Raw genomic sequence first — 13,400 nt, 5'->3', positions numbered from 1 at the left:
ATTTTTACTGAGGAAAAAGTTTGGTAATGGTACTCTACCAGTATTTGAAATATTTAGACACTTTTTCAGTGCCAAGTTTGTGTTAATACAGCTAGCATTATTTTTAATTACATCAGTCATAAGCTGTGCACAGTCGGGTCTTGGAGTGGCAGTATTTCTTGGCAAAACATTTCGCACACAGTGTTCGGTATTACTGATTGTAAGTATGTAGTAGTACCATCCTAGAAATAAACAACTAAACGACGACAGAATCAGGACGTTACCCAACATGCATTTAGTAGAATATCGTCTTCCCATTTTTGAATAGTCAGATATCTGAAAGAAAGACAGACAAACTTATTGTACTTACGAATTCTGAATAACATGAAATAGGACAACGAGTTCACAATATAATATACAATAGATCCGTTATTGATTTGCTATGAATTTCATATGTCTGGCATATGTATCATATCTGCCTTGTATATTGTTATTGTATGCTCGTTCGGATGTACACTTTGTGATGTGCTGCCACCAACGACGGTAATAACAAATTCTATGTTTCAGATGCACTGTTATACTAAACAAGGTATGTATAGACCACTTTCACGGAAGTCGAAGATACGGCGCTTCGCATGCGTGCGCATGTCGTTTCTGGGTGTAACGTAAACTTGCACGCGTGATATTGCGTTTCTGGGTGTACCAATCGACGTAACAAAAACAAAATTCCCTACTATCGACTATCAACAAACTGACTTGTTTGTATTTTCCGCCATGACAAAGCAGTAGTATTTTTTCTACTTCCGCGAAAATGGTCTGTATATTATAAATGAATACTGCATCTAGAATCCATTCCATGCATTGCTTCACACGCAACACAGGGTTTTACAGAATCATTTACACAACGGGTTTCAGATTCAGAGTTGTTATAGATGGATGGCTTGCCAGGTTGAATGCACGGAAAGGGGTCGTATGGAGGAATGGGTAACTCGCCAGGCAGTGAGTGGTACACCAGGGTCGCTCGACACCTATACGCACCATTCAGCCGTAAAGACACCGGTAATATAATACAGTCAGTTATTTAATTTAATACTACTACGATCGTTACCGTAAGCTTCCGGTCTTGCCGACTAGTTTTGCTACCCCCCGTATTCTTATATTTGACAGCATTAATTGTTCAACCAACAGCTTTACTGCATTGCGTGCGTTTTCATGACTGCATGCAGTCTCCACCACTGAGGGCGTCGCCCCGTTGCATTGTTATGGCAACACCAATGCAACTTGGTGACACAATTCAAATATGCAATCAAACTACATGAAATCTCGAGGAAATTCTTAAAAAATAATGCCCTAAATAATTTTAGACTAATTGCACCAGAGTAGTTTCTGGCGATCTTGACATTTACGTATGCAGTGATTTTAGTAGCCATTATGCGAATGATGATATTTCAGATCTTTTGGTTGATTATTTCATCAAAACATATTTTTAAACATCCTGTGTACATGTTTCGTCAACGCATATTACCAAATACCGCGAAAAGTCGCGACAGGCTACTCGAACTTGGTGAACGGATACTGCAACCGAAGTTATGAACATAGCGTAAATATTAAAATAATTCATGTGTGGCTGTGCGGTATAGCTCTAGATAATATTTAGATTGTCTAAATATTAAAATATATACCACCAATAGCTTCCTTCACATGTTATGTATAGTTGTCTTTTCAGTCTTGCGCTGGGCCGGATGATATTAATAGCAGAAATAGCTTCACAAAATAATGTTATCCAGACCCCCGTTCATATGTAGATGTGCACCCCAGTGATAGAAGATAAGTATCCAAATATCGCGATATGTACCGGCAATAGATTCAAAAATACTTTTTATAATACCCCTATTTATGTATATCTGTGCGTTCTAGCTATATTTAAATTATCTAAATATCGCGATATATACTGACAATAGATTCAAAAATACTTTTTATAATACCCCATATTTATGTATATCTGTGCGTTCTAGCTATATTTAAATTATCTAAATATCGCGTTATATACCGGCAATAGATTCAAAAATACTTTTTATAATACCCCGTATTTATGTATATCTGTGCGTTATAGCTTTATTTAAATTATCTAAATATCGCGATATATATACCGACAATAGATTCAAAAATACTTTTTATAATACCCCGTATTTATGTATATCTGTGCGTTATAGCTTTATTTAAATTATCTAAATATCGCGATATATACCGACAATAAATTCAAAAATACTTTTTATAATACCCCCTATTTATGTATATCTGTACGTTCTAGCTATATTTAAATTATCTAAATATCGCGATATATACTGACAATAGATTCAAAAATACCTTTTATAATACCCCGTATTTATGTATATCTGTGCGTTCTAGCTATATTTAAATTATCTAAATATCGCGATATATATACCGACAATAGATTCAAAAATACTTTTTATAATACCCCGTATTTATGTATATCTGTACGTTCTAGCTATATTTAAATTATCTAAATATCGCGATATATATACCGACAATAGATTCAAAAATACTTTTTATAATACCCCTATTTATGTATATCTGTGCGTTATAGCTATATTTAAATTATCTAAATATCGCGATATATACTGACAATAGATTCAAAAATACTTTTTTATAATACCCCGTATTTATGTATATCTGTGCGTTCTAGCTATATTTAAATTATCTAAATATCGCGATATATACTGACAATAGATTCAAAAATACTTTTTATAATACCCCTTATTTATGTATATCTGTGCGTTCTAGCTATATTTAAATTATCTAAATATCGCGATATATATACTGACAATAGATTCAAAAATACTTTTTATAATACCCCGTATTTATGTATATCTGTGCGTTCTAGCTATATTTAAATTATCTAAATATCGCGATATATATACTGACAATAGATTCAAAAATACTTTTTATAATACCCCTTATTTATGTATATCTGTGCGTTCTAGCTATATTTAAATTATCTAAATATCGCGATCTATATACTGACAATAGATTCAAAAATACTTTTTATAATACCCCTTATTTATGTATATCTGTACGTTCTAGCTATATTTAAATTATCTAAATATCGCGATATATACCGGCAATAGATTCAAAAATACTTTTTTATAATACCCCCTATTTATGTATATTTGTGCGTTCTAGCTATATTTAAATTATCTAAATATCGCAATATATACCGGCAATAGATTCAAAAATACTTTTTATAATACCCCTATTTATATCTGTGCGTTATAGCTATATGTGATATTTAGATATATAGCAGCAATAGCTTCACAAAATGCTTTAATAGGACCTCCGTTATGTGTAGCTGTTTTTTCCTGCTTTGGGTGATGGATTGTCTAAATATCGTGATATAAAGCAGCAATAGCTTCACAAAATAAATATAGCAAGACCACGTTCATGTCTAGCTGTGTATTATAGCTCTAGATGATATTTAGAGTGTCTAAATATTAAAATATTGGGTTAGCAATACTTTCTCAAAATAATTTTAACAACATGCAGTTTATGTGTATAGCTGTGTGGTATAGCTGTAGCGATATTTAGATTGTCTAAATATCGCGATATGTAGCAGCAATAGCTTCTCAATATACTTTAACAAGACGTGTATCTGTGTGGTATAGCTCTAGATGATATTTATAGTGTCTAAATATTAAAATATTGGGTTAGCAATACCTTCACAAAATAATTTTAACAACATGCAGTTTATGTGTATAGCTGTGTGGTATAGCTGTAGCGATATTTAGATTGTCTAAATATCGCGATATGTAGCAGCAATAGCTTCTCAATATACTTTAACAAGACGTGTATCTGTGTGGTATAGCTCTAGATGATATTCATTTGGTCTAAATATCGCGATATTTAGCAGCAATAGCTTCTCAAAATAATGTCACCAAAACTCCCGTCAATATGTATAACTGTTCGTTATAGCTCTAGATGATACTTAGATATTCTAATTAATATGTAGCTGTGTTTTCTAGCTCTAGACGATAATTAAATTGTCTAAATATCGCGATATATATCAACAATAGATTCACATTGACAAAATACTTAAATTTATCACAAAATATTTTTTGTTTATGGAAGTAATGAAGACAATTTATCACTTAGGAACTGGACAGAAAGTAGAGAAGGGGCAGGTCTGTGTTTTCTTGGGGGGGGGTCAGTGATTTTTGTGCAAGTGGTGAAGGGAGGGTTACAGTAATCTTGCAGGCATAAGGGGGCAGGCCGCAATAGGGGATTTTCCGTACAATTGCGAGATCTCGCGAGATGTATGAAAAACGCGCGTCGAACGTCTGATGCAAAAATCGAACGATTTGATTTTGAACTAGAATTTCTTTATTTCGTAACTCACATCGACCGGCCGATCTTCGACAGAGGAATATTGCTTCCGAATACCCTTATTTAATCAAAATTGCCTATAATCAAATGTGGACAGCACATTATTAAGCATGGAAATGTTCCCCAAAATACTTCGCGTTTGTCGAATCCCACGCGATGTTTGACGCCACTACGACCTTTGTTTGTCCTGTTTTTACGTTCGATTTCACGCATAACGCGTGATTCTCGCAGTGAACGGAAAATGGTCTATTTTTTGTCCAATGCAAGTCTCATGGCACCACAGTAAACGTAGCCGAGATGTTATGCACAGTCTGATTGACTGTGTTGCCTCAACAAACACCTATTCTTATTACTCATTCAGCAGTTGTATTTACATTGAATGACATGTTAAACACTGAAGTTATATTCAGAGCTATGATGAGGACCCACTGTTTGATGATTCTAATAATGAAACATCAGACAGTGGAAATGAAAGTTTCCAGCCGGTACTATACACCAGATCTGAGAGAAAAAAAACAAGTTAATGGAACAAAAAGTTCTTTGGCGACTAGCAATTCACCACTGGGGAAAATAATATTATGTACGAGTACTTGTACTGTTAAAACACACATATTTATTGCAAGTGTAATATGTATGATATACTAGTATGTGATTACAATACCAATAGCCACTGTTTGTTTACATACAGATTGTACTTAATAAGCAAATGTAACGCTTACACTTAACTGATTTACTACTTAATACCCTGATTATTCAAATGTAATCTTTAAAATGTAACTATCTTAGGTCATGATTATCCAATGTAAGAGCAATTAAGGCCGACAGTACTAGTTAATAATATTATTTGATCTAGCACCTTTCTACTATAAAGGTACAACCAGTTACCTATGGTTCTTCTTTATCATTTCACTGCAATGTTTGGCTACAAGGCAGAACTTTTTTAAACACCCACCCTTCCTTTCACAGTATATTTGGCTTTCTTTGTTATAATTTTTATCTTTTTAGTGTAGGTTTTATAGTATGATTGTAGAATTTTCTTCACAGGGGTGTATTTGCCCCAAGCTGGGGAAACTTTTGTTGGTATGGTGGCTGTGCTGGCATGCAGCCTACATATTAACAAGTCATTGTGAATGACATAGTCCCCGTTTGAATTAGGAGGAAATGTTATTCATGCAAAATACAAAGTCGGTCGTACCAACCAAAAGAGTATCAACAGAAATTAGATGCATTAAAGGGGAACAGAGGTGTGGCTTTTGACACTCTGTACATGAAATCTGAGATCCATGAATGAATTCTGTCGATAAAAACAACTTGTATGTGCTGCGAAATGCCCTAAATATCGGGTATAAAACGGGCTGTGAAGCAGATGACAAACGTCCGCTTTTCCTGGCGTCATTTCGCCTCTAGAGGGCCAGTCAAATGACGTCATCAGTGAACACTGACAATTGAACCCGTTCATGCTAGTATGTCAATCTCATAGAAATGCTACTATGAAAGACCTTGTTAATTGACTACTTAAAAGTTGAAACATGGTGAGGTGTTGTGCTATGAATGCCATAACGATTCATGTTAAGTTTCTTGAAATCCCAAATAAAAAATCACATTATTGTTGCCAGAAATCGGCAGAAGAACTAACCTGAAAATGAAGACACGTACAGCGCTCTAGCTATAGTAAACAGTGAGTAAATAAATATTGTTTGGGTTAAAAACTAAATTAGAAATACGCTAATATCACTTGAACTACAGTAATCATTTCGCCCAACTTCCCACTTTTAATCGACCGCTTATCGCTTAATTTCCGACCGCACTGTATTTTCCGACCGGAAAACGAGCGCATTTTTATCGTAATTGTTCTCTCACCCACTCATTGAAAACACCGACCGGTCGTCCAAACACTGGTCACTTGCACAGGAGTGATCGAAATAGTGGTTTTGAGTGATATAGTTTGGGGATACAACGGGTACTAACTATTTTTAAATTCCGCACTACTCTTCAAATCTATACCACATTGTATCGTTCGCGGACGAAACTTCATCTGTGTCCAATATTAAATAACTGACTTTGCGTAATTATTATGAAAGCGATATATTACAATGTTGAAATTTTTAGAGCCGGTACAACATTGTAAACAAATTTGCGTAATTAGAAAAGCAGCGCACTAAGAAAACGACCTCAAAATATACAAGTTTGCGTACAGCACCGCCATTGTCATGGACATGTATCATAACATGTATAATTTGAAGGAAAAAAAACATGTCAACAATACATTTTGAAAAAACAAGATGGCTGCCAATTGGTCATTTTGGATTCGAACATGGAACAAATCATCAAGGACATGTATTTCAACTTAAATAATGTTTGTCTCCAATTTGAACAAAAAACGAAAAATCCTATCGAAAAAGCACATTTTTCAAAAAACAAATAATGTGAAAGTAGAATATTTCATTGGTAAATATTGTGCATCAAATTTAAATTTAAATTGTGTACCTTCCGATTTGCTTTGGTTTCGCCAAACTAAATGCATTCATGATACCCGTGCTTTCTGATTTTGAATGAGGCATTGCTTACAGTGGGCGCAAGATATTTACATACAATGGAGACTGTAACATACACCTAACTCCCGTACCTAGTAGACAATTGCCGAGGGACTTTGCAGCATCTCCAGACACTTTCATAAACGACCCGTTTACGTGACGTGGTATGCCTTTGATGTGTGCCACAGGTACGAGAGGTACTTGGACTATTCCATTGCTTTGTAGGTACACAAATCATTGCTGTGTAACATTTGGAAGAAATCAAACACGAATAAAAGCCGGGTGCGTCACGAATGTTATATCCTCTGGCAAATAAACCCATTGTAACAGAAATGATATTGTCTCAGAGAACCATATTCAGGGAACATCACGTTCTGATAGTCCTTAGTGCTTTGAACCTTGATTTGCAGATAACATAGCACAATAGTCAGTAATGATAAACTATGTTATTTTCAACTATATAGCAAATATAATAATAGTACATATGAATGTAACATATGTAATATCAATATAGAATTCAAGAAAGTAAAGCGGGCAATCAAATTGATTCATAGTTTAGAGATTTATACAATAATAAATAGAATAAATAAACAATGGCTTATTGTTACGCAAAACGTGGGGATTATCTCACAATCACTATGAAGTTGTATTGAATGCTATTGGGTGGTTCTTTAATTATCAGAGAAAGTCCTGCAATCCTGAAAACTGGACATATTTTATGCATAAATTATACGTGGAATATTCCAATTTATTAATTGAATTATTTACATGCGTTTAACAACACAAACATAAAATAGTGCACGGTTACTTCCATAATATTTTATGAACTGTAAGTCCTGGAAATGAGTATGCAGAGTCGGGAGACGCCTATAGATTATATTCCACTGTAAGGAAATTTGTTGTGAATTAAGGGGTCAATTTATTTTTGAAGCAGCAGATGGCCAAAGATTGACATTAATGGGGAATTCAAGGCAAACAACATAATGTAAGAGCCCTACAAATGTAAGAGAATGCAATTTACAATTTTTTATATCATTTTTCATTCTCTAGATATTCAACTTTCAGTATTATGTAGTCCGCCATCTTGTTTCTCCAGCATAGGATTGTGGGTAAAGTGTGACATCTATTGATACCGCTGCTAAACTGCCACCATATGCCGTCTAAAATCAGATTTACAGTGAACCAAAAAAATTACATACTGTAAAAATCTTGGTGGTATGCCATTGGTCAGTGCATTTAATTTGTTTGATGCAATCATTGTGCCAGCTATTTGTTATGGTAGCGATATGGGGTTCGAAAAATCGGAAATCGAGAGGGTACAGAAAACATTTTGCAGATATCTCCTTAGCGTTAATAGTTGTACAAACAATGTAGCGATGTTGGACGAATGTGGAAGGCTGCTAATATGCTGTGGTTATTTCAAGCGTTGTATCTCATATTGGTTAAAATTACTTGAAGTAAAAATAGCTGGAACCCCTAAACTCTCATGCTTAAACGATTAGACAAGACCAGCAGACTTACTTGGGGAACCCACATAAAAATCTCCTGTTCAAATATGATTTTAGCATTGTCTGGTTTGAAAAACAATTTGGAGATACTACAAATTTCTTAGAGATATTTACTCAAAGAATAAATAAAATGTTGTCAGCAAGAATGGCATGCCTCAATTTCACAATCATCCAGGTATTAATCAAAGTAGTATTATAACCTGAGAGATTTATTGGCAAGCAATAATAGACTAATAATATACTGACGAGTTTTCGCTGTTTTGGACATAAACATAATGTTGAATTAGGCAGACACACAAAAAATACAGTTAGACCAATGTTTTAATATTTTAGTTTTTGCTGTTATGCGTTTGAATTTAGCATGGTAGAAAATGAAAATTCACTTTGTTTTTTTATGTCCATTTTATAATGATCTAAGGGCTGATCTTTTGTCAATAATCCTATGCAATTATGCAAATACTGACAGTCTGGGCTAACTTCGTCGCTAAACAAACTGCCACACCATGTATCAACTAGCTCTGTATCTTTCAAAAGTTTTCAAGCGACGAGATGAACATGAATTCAGCTTAACTTAGTACCACATGTTTACATGGATGTTGTATTGTTTAAAACACCTGCTATGCACTTTTCTACCCATTATATTATGTGCGCTAGCATCTGTGAAGAGCGAAAAATCTCGTGAGTAGCATTCTACCTTAAAATGCTTAGACAGTATTGCTAAGATACGTACAGTCTTGTCTTTTTTGTGTACAATTTTCGCCGTAGTGAATCTAGGTTGTGGATGTGTTTGTCTGTGGGTGGGGAATGGCTGAGGACCCCTTCTCTAAAATGGGAAAATAGTTCAAAGATGTTATGTGAAAGAACTTATCAACGTAACACAATGTAAACAAATTGAATTTAAAACCGAGAATATAAAAATGTCTGTAACAGAGCTCAAAGACACTTTTTGAATATTATAAAATTCACACGTTTCACATCAAGTATATTATTGTTGTTTTCAAATCCCCTATTCAAAAGTGCTGGCTACGGGCCTGCCTAACATAAAGAATTCCATGACTGCATATCATTAATTATTGATTGCCGTGTTACCTACAAGCAGGCTAGACAAAACAGCCGAACATTGAAGTTTGGAAACACTTCAATAGGAAACACCTGCTCTCACATTAAATGTAGCCAAAAGTAGCCCACTGACCAGCGCGCAAACTAGAAGCATGTGATCGTGCAAAATTCCACGAATAAGAGACTGTGAATCAGCGCGTTGTGTGATGGCACAGAGTCATGCAGTTAGCCAGCCATGGACTCATTTGCATATCTTCAATCAACATTGACGCTATCATTGACATTTTAATGAGCGATACTACTTCTATGGGTACATACATTTTCAGCGCTAAAATAAATAAAAAAAAAACATTCACAAAAAGAATATACCAGTGAACTATATACTTTTATTGCCAATTTATTTTCTGAATTAAGATACGTCAAAGCTAACAGTCGTCAGTGTAATTGCATTTCACGGCAGGCTTTACTAAAAAATAATCAACATGAGAAAAACTTACAGTAAAAAACATTTTACATCTGTGGTTTTCGGTCTAATTTATTCAACAGCACGACAAGTTTAAATCTGATTTTTTGACACCAGAAATTTGCTAATAATAATTAGATAATCAATAGACATGTTTTTAAACATTAAACTTATAGTGTCTGTTGATTATCCCAGAGCCTCTATGAACCAAATTTCAATGAAATGTGATGATTATGCACATTTTCCAAATTAAGCTAGAATTTCAATCCCAAATAAATTAGGTCTTTATCATTGTTCCCAGGAACTTCATTATACAAAGTTTTATTGAAATGCAACAATTGGTTTTTGAGGTAGAGGCAGAAAATTAGGCAATTAATATGCAAACTAAGTAATTATTATTCATAGATTTCAACCCAGCACTAGTTAGGTCTGTGTATTGTTCCAGGGCAAATATGTACGAAGTTTAATTATAAAAAACACCGTGACCCAATTGCACAAAGAAGACATGTTAATCAATAGTAACATAAGACGTATATGCGATTATCTGGATCGTCGTTAACTGTATTACAAACTGTAACATTTAACGTTAATGTTTTACGTACAATGCGGTCATCAAATGGCGCTTATTCAGGAGAAAATTGCCTTGAGTGTCGGAACACTCGATACAGGAACCATTTACATTGGATTTCGGAACACAGGGATTTCGGAACATAGGGCGGTCACCGACTGTCAGCGAACCCTCCAGTTTTATTTGCCACTATGATTAAGTCATCATCCTGGACTCGTTTAGTGTTAGTGATTAGATCAGTCGTGGATCAGATCAGTCGTAGATTAATTCTACTGTATATTAAGAATAAGCTTATTAAGCGTTGCATACTGGGATATCTGTATATCTTCACTGTGTACGACATTACCGCATGTGAACGATTCATGTGTGTAACTCTAGCCCCCCCCCCCCCCCCAACTTATGAAGCTAATCTACGATTGTTGAGTTCCCCAATGTCGATGAAAACCCCGACGACTACAGCAGTGGAATCTTGCCGTGAAGTATTAAAGTTTTGTCGCGAATTTAGCCACGATGAATTAAACACATACTGTCACCTGTGGGCCACTGTACAACTTAGTGATGTTTGAGCATAACTTTTGACGTCGTAAAGCCTGAAAGGTGGGGGTCAGAGTTTGCTCACTGACCTATTAATTGTTGTCTTGTTGCACCCAAAATACAATATGAAGTCAAAACGTAAATTAACACCGTTGCAATGCAGGAATGCGTTTAGCGTAAAGGTAAATGTTAATGTGTTTATTGTGTAGCAACTTTCTATGAATGATTTATTGGATGTATTAAGCATACGATAGAAAAGAATGCATACCGGTAGTGTGTTGACTCGGAGAGTTACGAACATGCCACAGTTTAAATAGATGGCAATATTGGGCCCAACTAGGGATGATCATGGAGGTAAAAGTCTTTTTTTACCTCCATGGGATGATATAGGTGGCGAACAGAAACTATATTTTTCCCATTGAAATGTTGCCAAATTTCTTGTTTCTAGAACGGAAGCACTGGAAACCGTACAGTGTTGAAGCGTGATAATGATATGGCTCTAATTAATGGAACAAATATATTTATAGATGACCTACTTTGTGTGAAGCCTTTATCATTTTTGCATCATGACATCATTCAAATTAAAATAAAAACATTTGTCCACTACATGTACAGACTACCATCATGACATGATTCAAATTAAAATAAAAACATTTGTCCACTACATGTACAGACTACCATCATGACATCATCCAAATTAAAATAAAAACATTTGTCCACTACATGTACAGACTACCATCATGACATCATTCAAATTAAAATAAAAACATTTGTCCACTACATGTACAGACTACCATCATGACATCATCCAAATTAAAATAAAAACATTTGTCCACTAGGTGTACAGACTACCATCATGACATGATTCAAATTGAAATAAAAACATTTGTCCACTACATGTACAGAATACCATCATGACATGATTCAAATTGAAATAAAAATATTTGTCCACTACATGTACAGAATACCATCATGGCATCATGTTTCATCACCATTAATATTTTGTTTTGAATTTTTTTTCTAAATTAAACCATCATGACATCATCCAAATTAAAATAAAAACATTTGTCCACTACATGTACAGACTACCATCTTGACATCATCCAAATTAAAATAAAAACATTTGTCCACTAGATGTACAGACTACCATCATGACATCATCCAAATTAAAATAAAAACATTTGTCCACTACATTACAGACTACCATCATGACATGATTCAAATTGAAATAAAAACATTTGTCCACTACATGTACAGAATACCATCATGACATCATCCAAATTAAAATAAAAACATTTTCCACTACATGTACAGACAACCATCATGACATCATCCAAATTAAAATAAAAACATTTGTCCACTACATTACAGACTACCATCATGACATGATTCAAATTGAAATAAAAACATTTGTCCACTACATGTACAGAATACCATCGTGACATGATTCAAATTGAAATAAAAACATTTGTCCACTACATGTACAGAATACCATCATGACATCATCCAAATTAAAATAAAAACATTTTCCACTACATGTACAGACAACCATCATGACATCATCCAAATTAAAATAAAAACATTTGTCCACTACATGTACAGACTACCATCATGACATCATCCAAAGTAAAATAAAAACATTTTTCACTTGATGTACAGACTACCATCATGACATCATCCAAATTAAAATAAAACATTTGTCCACTACATGTATAGACTACCATCATGACATCATCCAAATTAAAATAAAAACATTTGTCCACTACATGTATAGACTACCATCATGACATCATCCAAACTAAAATAAAAACATTTGTCCACTACATGTACAGACTACCATCATGGTATCATGTTTCATCACCATTAATATTTTTTTTTGAATTTTTTTTCTAAATTAAAACATGTAGTAGTAGTAGTAATATATTTCCATAACATATATTAGAGTATGCTTCTGTCATTCTTATATCTTGCATATCCTTGATTTTTTGTATCATCATTGATGTCATCGCTGCTTATAGCTTCTTGTGAGTTGTACACTTCAAGTTCTACTACATTTTCCTCATCAAGATCATACTCTTCATTATTTTCTGATACAATTTCTACTTCGTCATCATCTGAATCAACAGTCATCTCTTTTGCCAGCAATTGCAAGCTGTCATTTGTTGTTTCATCTCTCTCACTAAGCATTGCATCATCACTACATGTATTTATACAATATTTACAGTGACACCCAGGAACGCACAATTTGTTTTCGCGTTTTTTCACTTGCAACGTTTATTTTTGCACCCGGTTTTACAATTGCAATCTCTTGTATATAAATTTACTGTAGCTTGTACTTCAGCCATATTCTTATT

The sequence above is a fragment of the Saccoglossus kowalevskii genome, chromosome 11 (assembly GCF_978046115.1).
Source record: "Saccoglossus kowalevskii chromosome 11, keSacKowa6.1, whole genome shotgun sequence".
NCBI classification, from domain to species: domain Eukaryota; kingdom Metazoa; phylum Hemichordata; class Enteropneusta; family Harrimaniidae; genus Saccoglossus; species Saccoglossus kowalevskii.
This window is presented reverse-complemented; position numbering follows the sequence as displayed.